The 7,501-nt window shown below is 40.1% G+C and overlaps 1 protein-coding gene across 1 annotated transcript in view; it reads left to right on the forward strand.

Moving 5' to 3' along the window:
* The window catches only part of LOC116084286 (vomeronasal type-2 receptor 1-like), a 152,580-nt gene that overhangs the window by 991 nt on the left and 144,088 nt on the right, over window positions 1-7,501 (forward strand). The window lies entirely within an intron of this gene.

Here is a 7,501-nt window from a genome sequence, read left to right on the forward strand (position 1 = left end):
CTCATGAAAGACTTATTGAAGGGACAAATCCAGGAATAGATGCTCTTTGCTCCTGGGAATGGACAGCAGGGAACCGGACCAAGGGTAGTGCTTATATAGGATTTTTAAGGGGGAGGAGCATCTCAGAGCAGAGATTTCCAAAGTGAGGATTGGTGGGAATTTAATTCCTGAGCTTCAAGTCCTAGGCTCAGGGATTGGTGGATTTTCTTGCTCAGGGATTGAGGGATTGGTAGGTCTTTTTTGTTTGTTTGTTTTCTCTCCTTTTCCTCTGCATCATGCTTATTTGTTAAGGTTGGGAAGTCCTTCGTTGCTTTTGCTGAGGCATCATCTCTGTGGGGCTGCTGGGGCTGTGGGGATGCTGGAGAGGAGATGCTGCCAATGTGGATAGCTCCTGTAGGACAGCATCTGCAGTAGTGTTTCAAGAAAGCTGCAGACTGATTTAGGAAAGGTTGCCACTGAGCATATCCCCTCAAGTGCAGCTCCTGCTGAGGTGTGAGCCCCTTGGGCAAGTACTGCAGCTCCTGTGACTTGCTGTAAGGTGGGGAAACCTTGTGGTGCCACCATTTTGACAGGAGCCTGTGTGACATTTTACTTCAGTGGCCAGGCCATAGTCTGGGATAGGAAGGAAGGGCTGGCTGCTGCTTTGACTGCGTTGTGGGCCAGTGGCCTTTTTGGTGCACCACTCAGGTACTACAGTGACAGCATTTTATTAGTCTTTTGGACATGTAGCCTGAATCAGAGTGCTTCTTGGCTGACCAGGACTCTCCTGTTGTATCTTTACTGTTTCCCAGCCTTCAGGATTTAGTGACTGTTGTCTGTTTTGTGTCTTTCCACATTCTGTGGCTTCCCCTCTTTTTGAAAATCCTCTTTGCTGGCATTCAGTGAGACTGCAGAGGGAATGAAATTCAGTTATGTGTATCTAATCTCCAAACTCTACTTGCATGCTACTAGCAAAATATGGATGTGGCCATGAAATGATTTTGATTTAAATTGACTGTGTTCTACCTTATGAAGAGTAGGTTGGGAAGGAGTAAGATTGAGATAGAGCTTCTTGGTCTAATTTGTGCCAGATAACAGGATGGTATCAAGTACAGAAGAGAGGATCAAGAAACTTCTTTAGGCACAAACATAGGACTGCTGATATCCTGAATGCAAGGAGTGAAGGGGAAGGGACACCTGGAGTGAGGCCTGTAGTTGTTGCTCAAGCAAAGGAATGCATGATGGTTCTATTTACCATGACCACATGGTGGTGCTATTTACCATGACCACATGGTGGTGCTATTTACCATGATCACATGGTGGTGCTATTTACCATGACCACCTGGTGGTGCTATTTACTATGCAAAATGGCACTTATTTCCCAGGACACTGAAAACTAACAGAAAAAAAAAAAAAAAGCAACATTGGGAAAACTTAAACTTATTTCAATTATTAAATTGAATGTATGCTTAGGAACCTTTCATAGGTCTAGGCTCCAAAGACTACTGCTGAACAGTTAAAAGCAGTTTTCAGATGGTTTTGTTACCAAGCTCTTTCTTTCTTTCTTTCTTTCTTTCTTTCTTTCTTTCTTTTCTTTTCTTTTCTTTCTTTTTTTTTTTTGATGTTATAGGGACTTAAATTACTGAAGAAAGGCTCCAGTGTGGTGTTGGGATGCTGCCAAATGTCTGAAGAGTTTCCTTGATTATGCCTTTCCCAGGTTAATGCATCAGATTACAATAAGCATAAGGTTTCACAGTAACTATCTAAGTAAGCTGATCCAAGCAGCCTCAGAAACTAAGCACACTCTTTCTGGGTGTAGGAAGCACCCTGTGAATGAATTTTAAGGTCTCTAAATGCTTTTCTCATAATTATAGTAGACTTTAATATTTTGTTTCTTTTCTTTTCTGAAGGGAACCATAATGAGTTAACCAAACAAATAATCACTTTGTGAAAACAGGAATTGAATTAACTTTATTCACTTGATATTTAAAGTAGGTGATCTGGCCATTCTATATTCTATGAGCTAAATTATTTTTATGAACTTACATTGTGATATGTAAATAGTTATGTGCAACAATGTGTTAAAACAGTAGCTGCAACACATTCTACCACCCAAAACGACTTTCCCTACTTGTTTCCTTCTGGTGACAATACTAATAAAGTCTACTAATTAAATGTCCGGATTAACAATTTAGTTAATGGACTACATAAATGCAATAAAGTTGTCATTGAGTACTTTATAGATTTATGTATGTATGAAAATTACTTACATACTGAAATTCTGCACTGAAGACATTGAGTGGCAATCCCTAAAGAATCAAATTGGTGAGCACAATACCAATTTGTATGTTCCTTAAATGTTTTCACACCTAATGCCTAATGAAAAAAGTAGTCCTGGGATGGAATATGAATGTGAATGTTTTTATTTGCTCAAGTGTGGAAAAGGGAAAGTCTGAGCTTACACATTGCCAGATATTTAACTTCAGGGAGATTGTGGAAAAGTGGAAGCTGGTGAGCAGGAACACAGTTAGAGGCTTGTTGAATCAGAAATGATGAATAGCCACTCAGTAGAGATGATAGCCAGGCGGTTGGGTATGTGATTCTAGAGTTGAATTAGAGGTAGAAATTAGGGAGACGTTGCCACTTATGTTACTGACTATGGAACACTATAAATATGGGTAGAGGAAGAGACAAGCTCTGCTTGGAGCTGGGAGAATGTTAAGAGCAAGTAAAGAAGAGTTAAAATGAACACCCAGAGAGACGGGCAGAGGAAGGGGCCAGGGCACTAGAGGACAGATGAGGATTGGACTTAAAGGAGTGGATTAGACATGTATGTTGCCTGTAGGAAAGGCTCCATAGCAAGAGAAAACTGACCCTAGAGAAGAGATAAAGAGAATGTTGGGGCAATTTCCTAAGTACCCTGGGGTGGATGGGGCCTGGCCATAAACAGAGAGACCAAGCTTAAGTAGAATAGTTTGTCAAGAGTAATGGATGAAAAGGAAGATAGAATGTGTCCCACTCCTATGCACAGAAAAGCAGCTTTCCATGTATAATTTCTCCCATGAAATTAAAAGTCATTTCATTGCTGAGAATGGGGATAGGCTATATGTGGGAATGGATTTTGAGGTCTGAAGAGCAGAAATGGATATGAAGAATAGGTAAAAGCAGTGTACAAGTTCTACACAGTTATGCTCTGTCATAACTTTAAAGTGAAATTATACACACTGGTTGTTTGTATCCAGCTATTCCGAAAGCAGGCCGAGTTAGACTATGAGGCAGAGCTAATTCTCTCATATCCTTAATACTTAACCCAAAATCTATTCCTTTACTCTTTATGTCACCAGTAGGAGTTTTTAGTAATTTCTTCCTGTTAAAACTGTAAGCCATCACACTCAGCTTCTAAGTCACTTTTCTTATAAGGTAGAAACACTGAGAAAGAAATTATCACTTATCATTAGGTTGTGTGTTCGGGAGAGACGGGACAGAGAGAAGGGGGCAGGGCAGAGGGATATCTATTGCTGTGCCAGTTGAAACTGAGTTGCTTGGGAAATGTAGCTGTTATTTCTCTAATTCTAACTCCTGAGGTCAGATAATCCAGCCAATTTCAACTTGATTTATGGAATTCTAACATGTCTGAACTTTATTTCAGCCTTGTCTGTTGGAGTCTAGGGAAGGATTTCACCCACAAATAGCAATTTTTTTCTTAGTGCCACAAGGACATGAATAAGAAGAGCATGCTTGTATTTCCATATATCTGAGTATAGAATGGCTTATTCAGTGGCCATCTTCTTCACTCTGATGTAGCTCTGGATACAGGATACATACTCATATCTCTGTAACCCCCTTTCCATGGGAACACTGCATCATGAGTCAGATGTTCAGGGCTTTGACTCTATTAAAACAGGGTGATAGTTGAGTGGATCTAGCAGGAAGACCAGAGTTTAGATCTTCAGAACCCATTAAATGCCAAGTGAGTATGATATAAATCCATGTTTTATAATTTCAGAACATGCTGGTTAGCTTGAATAGCCAATATCCTAAGTTCATTTAATGAATACGGTAGGAAGTGACCCAGAATGACTCCCAGTGCCAACCTTGGGTTTTCACATGCATTTTCACATATGTGCACATGTACCCACACACATGGAATCATGTGTACACATGTATACATAAATTCATACTACATACTTATGCAAAAATAAGTAATAATGATAGGAATAGTCCAGAGGATGATTCTCATGATCAGTTGAAATGGAAATAGAAAGTATCTCTTATACCAGGTCTTTTTGGATGCTTTGATAAAATCTCCTTGTACTGAAAAACCTGTGACTCTTGGTAAGAGAGCCACTGGAAACTCTTGAAGCTAAAAGCAATTTAGTGATACCTCTGGAATGCACTATGACAATGCAGACATGCTTGTCCTGCTCCTCTTGCCTTCCCCAAAGATGACTGCATCACTTGAGGGTCTGTAAAAATCGCAACCTCTGAAGCTCTAACACAAACCCTGAATTTATTGTCTCTGGGAGCAGAGCCCAGAAACCTTTGTTCAGAAATAGCTTAGATGACTATAAGGATTTAGCAGGTTGAACAGCAGAATTCTATGACCTATGGAGGCACTACAGAACTGTTAAGCTGACAAAAAGAAAATGAGGGTGTATTATAACTGGGTGGCATCAAACCTGAGCTGTCATACTGTCCTTAGGCCAAACCTCTCCAAGAGCCTATTCTTCAAATCCTGACTTCTTTCCTCAGCTCCCCAAACCTGATTGTCTACCATGCCATTGGATGTTCTCTACTATGGCCATCCAGTGCTCTGATGTTGTATTAATCACTACTCTGGCTCTGTTAAAAAGCAAAACAAAACAAACAAGCAAAAAATTGAGATAATAGCTTAAGAGTAGGAGAGTTTTGGGCTCACAGTTTTTGGTTCAATTCATGACTACCTAGCTTCACTGTTTCTGTGTCTGTGATGAAAGAGAAAATCATGGTGAATAATCTGCTCACTCACATCTCCCAGGAGGCAATGGGGCAAAGAGATGTATCCATCTTTCATGACATGCTGTAGGGCATCATAGGTAGGTTTCCAAGGAGTCTGGGAAAATAGAAGAGACAGAAATGAGGTAAGCTAAAGACTGATGGCTACATAAACAGACTAGATTGGGGAGTTTGCAAATAGAACCATTTTCCATGGTCCTAGAGAAAACATTGAAAGACAATAACCAGTCATAAAAAGTGGCAAATGGCAAATGGTAAAACTAACCAGAAAAATAACTCAGTCCCTGAATAAGGCCTTGGTAAAATAAAATGATTCGGCAATTACCTTAGACTTTTTAGGTTCATAACATATTTGTTCTTATTATAGCTTGCCTCCTTCTGTTCTATTGCTTAGACTCAAAATTTATGGTTGCTCATCAGTTTGCAGCAGTTGATAGGGGAAAACATGAATGATTTTTTCCAAATGATCATATTTTCTGTGTCATTGATTCAGCTCATGCCACATCCTTGTCTGTGATCTATAATTGTGACAAATGAGCAATATGCTGAGCTAAGAAATTATGCATGAATGCTAAATCTATAAACCTGCTACTAGGCAACAAGACTGCTCCTGTGAAAAATGTGTACAGTAGAACTGTGATTTCACATCACATACCAGAGGGATTTGAAGCAGGTAAGTGATTATATAATTAAAAAAAATTAAGATTCCTTCAGTTTTAATATTTTTCAGAAAATACAGATTATTACTCCTATGTCAGATATATCATAACTCAGAAATAGGCATTTGGATCATCTATTTCTTATGGAGACCCTGGTAAGCCTGCAGAACTTATCTAATTGTATTTTTTCCACCATGCAGAGTATACACTGCATGGCCGTGAATTACTTCATGTTTTATGCAGCAGTGTGGTCTTTCTGCTCTTTCTTGGGGATCGTGGTTTTTGTGGAGGCATTAAGTTCTTCTTTCTTGAAATTCATGTAAAATATAGAGGTAAAATAGTGGATTCAAAGGTAGTATTTGTATCTTATACTAGCAGATGACTGATCCAGTCTGCCCTCAGAGACATTGTAGCTTAGGCCAGCCTGACATTCCTCACAGTGCTTCCTCCTCATAAACCACCTCACTTCTCTTTTCTGCTTCTTCCTGACCACACTTCTACGGAGGTAGAAATGCTTTCTGACCCACCTCTCAATACTAGGCATCTACAAAAGTCACTCTGGAGATGGTTGCAATCTTCAGAGAGATGCCCAGCTCCTTGTCTGAATTCTTTTGTATTTGTTCTTCTCACACATCACCTACACATATTATCACAATGAGGGGAGCACTTCTTGAGAGTTTTTGGTTTGTTCATTATTAGTTGCTTCCTTGTGATGCAGGTTATACAAAGGCAGACTCTCTGACCTGCTAACTTTTGTGTACTTTGTTTCTATGGGTGCAGAAGGTCCTCATGAAGATGTAAGTTTCTCCTTCATGGAGAAAAAAAAAAAACAGCTTAGGTGGGGACAAGAGTGACTATGAGGGTGATAGAAAGCAAACTTTAATAAATCAGAGATATTTTTCATTCATGGAAGTTTTGGGAAAAACATGTTGAGGGTGAGAGGAAAATGAGAAAGACTAAAGAGGTCATTTTCCACTTAGGTGAGTAATTGTGCATATGCTGCAATGCCTGAAAATGTTTCCCACAGAAGACAAGTTTCATGGTTCTGCAACGCACTAAACTGTCTTCTACTTTGGTATTTAACAAAATCCTTGGAGTTAAGGAGTTAGTCAAGCTGAAGAAAGGAAATTACATCAAAAATACCTTGACATTTCCTTTGTCTTCTTTTTTTTTATTTATCATCTTTTAATTTTAGACATTTTCTTTATTTACATGCGAATTTCTCCATTCCCAGTTTCCCCTCCAAAAAACAAAGAAACAAAAACAACAAAAACAAACCTCGGTTGCCTCTCCCTTCCCCATGCCTGCCACCCTGCCCTCTCCCACTTTCTGGCCCTGGCATTCCCCTACACTGGGGCTCAGAACCTTCACAGGGCCGAGGTCCTCTCCTCCTATTGATGATTGATTTTGCAATCCTCTACCATACACATGCTGCCTGAACAATCACACCCCTCCATGTGCAGTCCTTGGTTGGTGGTTGAGACCCTGGGAGCTCCGAGGGTACTAGTTAGTTCATATTGTTGTTCCTCCTAAGGGGCTGCAAACCCCTCAGCTCCATTGGTCTTTTCTCTAATTCCTTCACTGGGGACCCTGTACTCAGTTCGATGAATGGCTGTGAGCCTCTACATCTGTGTTAGTCAGATACTGTCAGAGCCTCTCAGGAGATAGCTATATTTAGGCTGGCTTGCCCTTCCTTTAGTCTCTGCTCCATAGTTAATCTCTGCAACACCTTCCGTGGGTATTTGGTTCCCCCTTTTAAGAAGGAGTGAAATGTCCACCTTTTGGTCTCCCTTCTTCTTGAGTTCCTTGTGGAATGTGGGTTGTTCTTCCTGCATTCCAGACTTCTGCGCTAATGACCATTTATCAGA

This window comes from Mastomys coucha, unplaced genomic scaffold (assembly GCF_008632895.1).
Source record: "Mastomys coucha isolate ucsf_1 unplaced genomic scaffold, UCSF_Mcou_1 pScaffold9, whole genome shotgun sequence".
Lineage (NCBI taxonomy): Eukaryota > Metazoa > Chordata > Mammalia > Rodentia > Muridae > Mastomys > Mastomys coucha.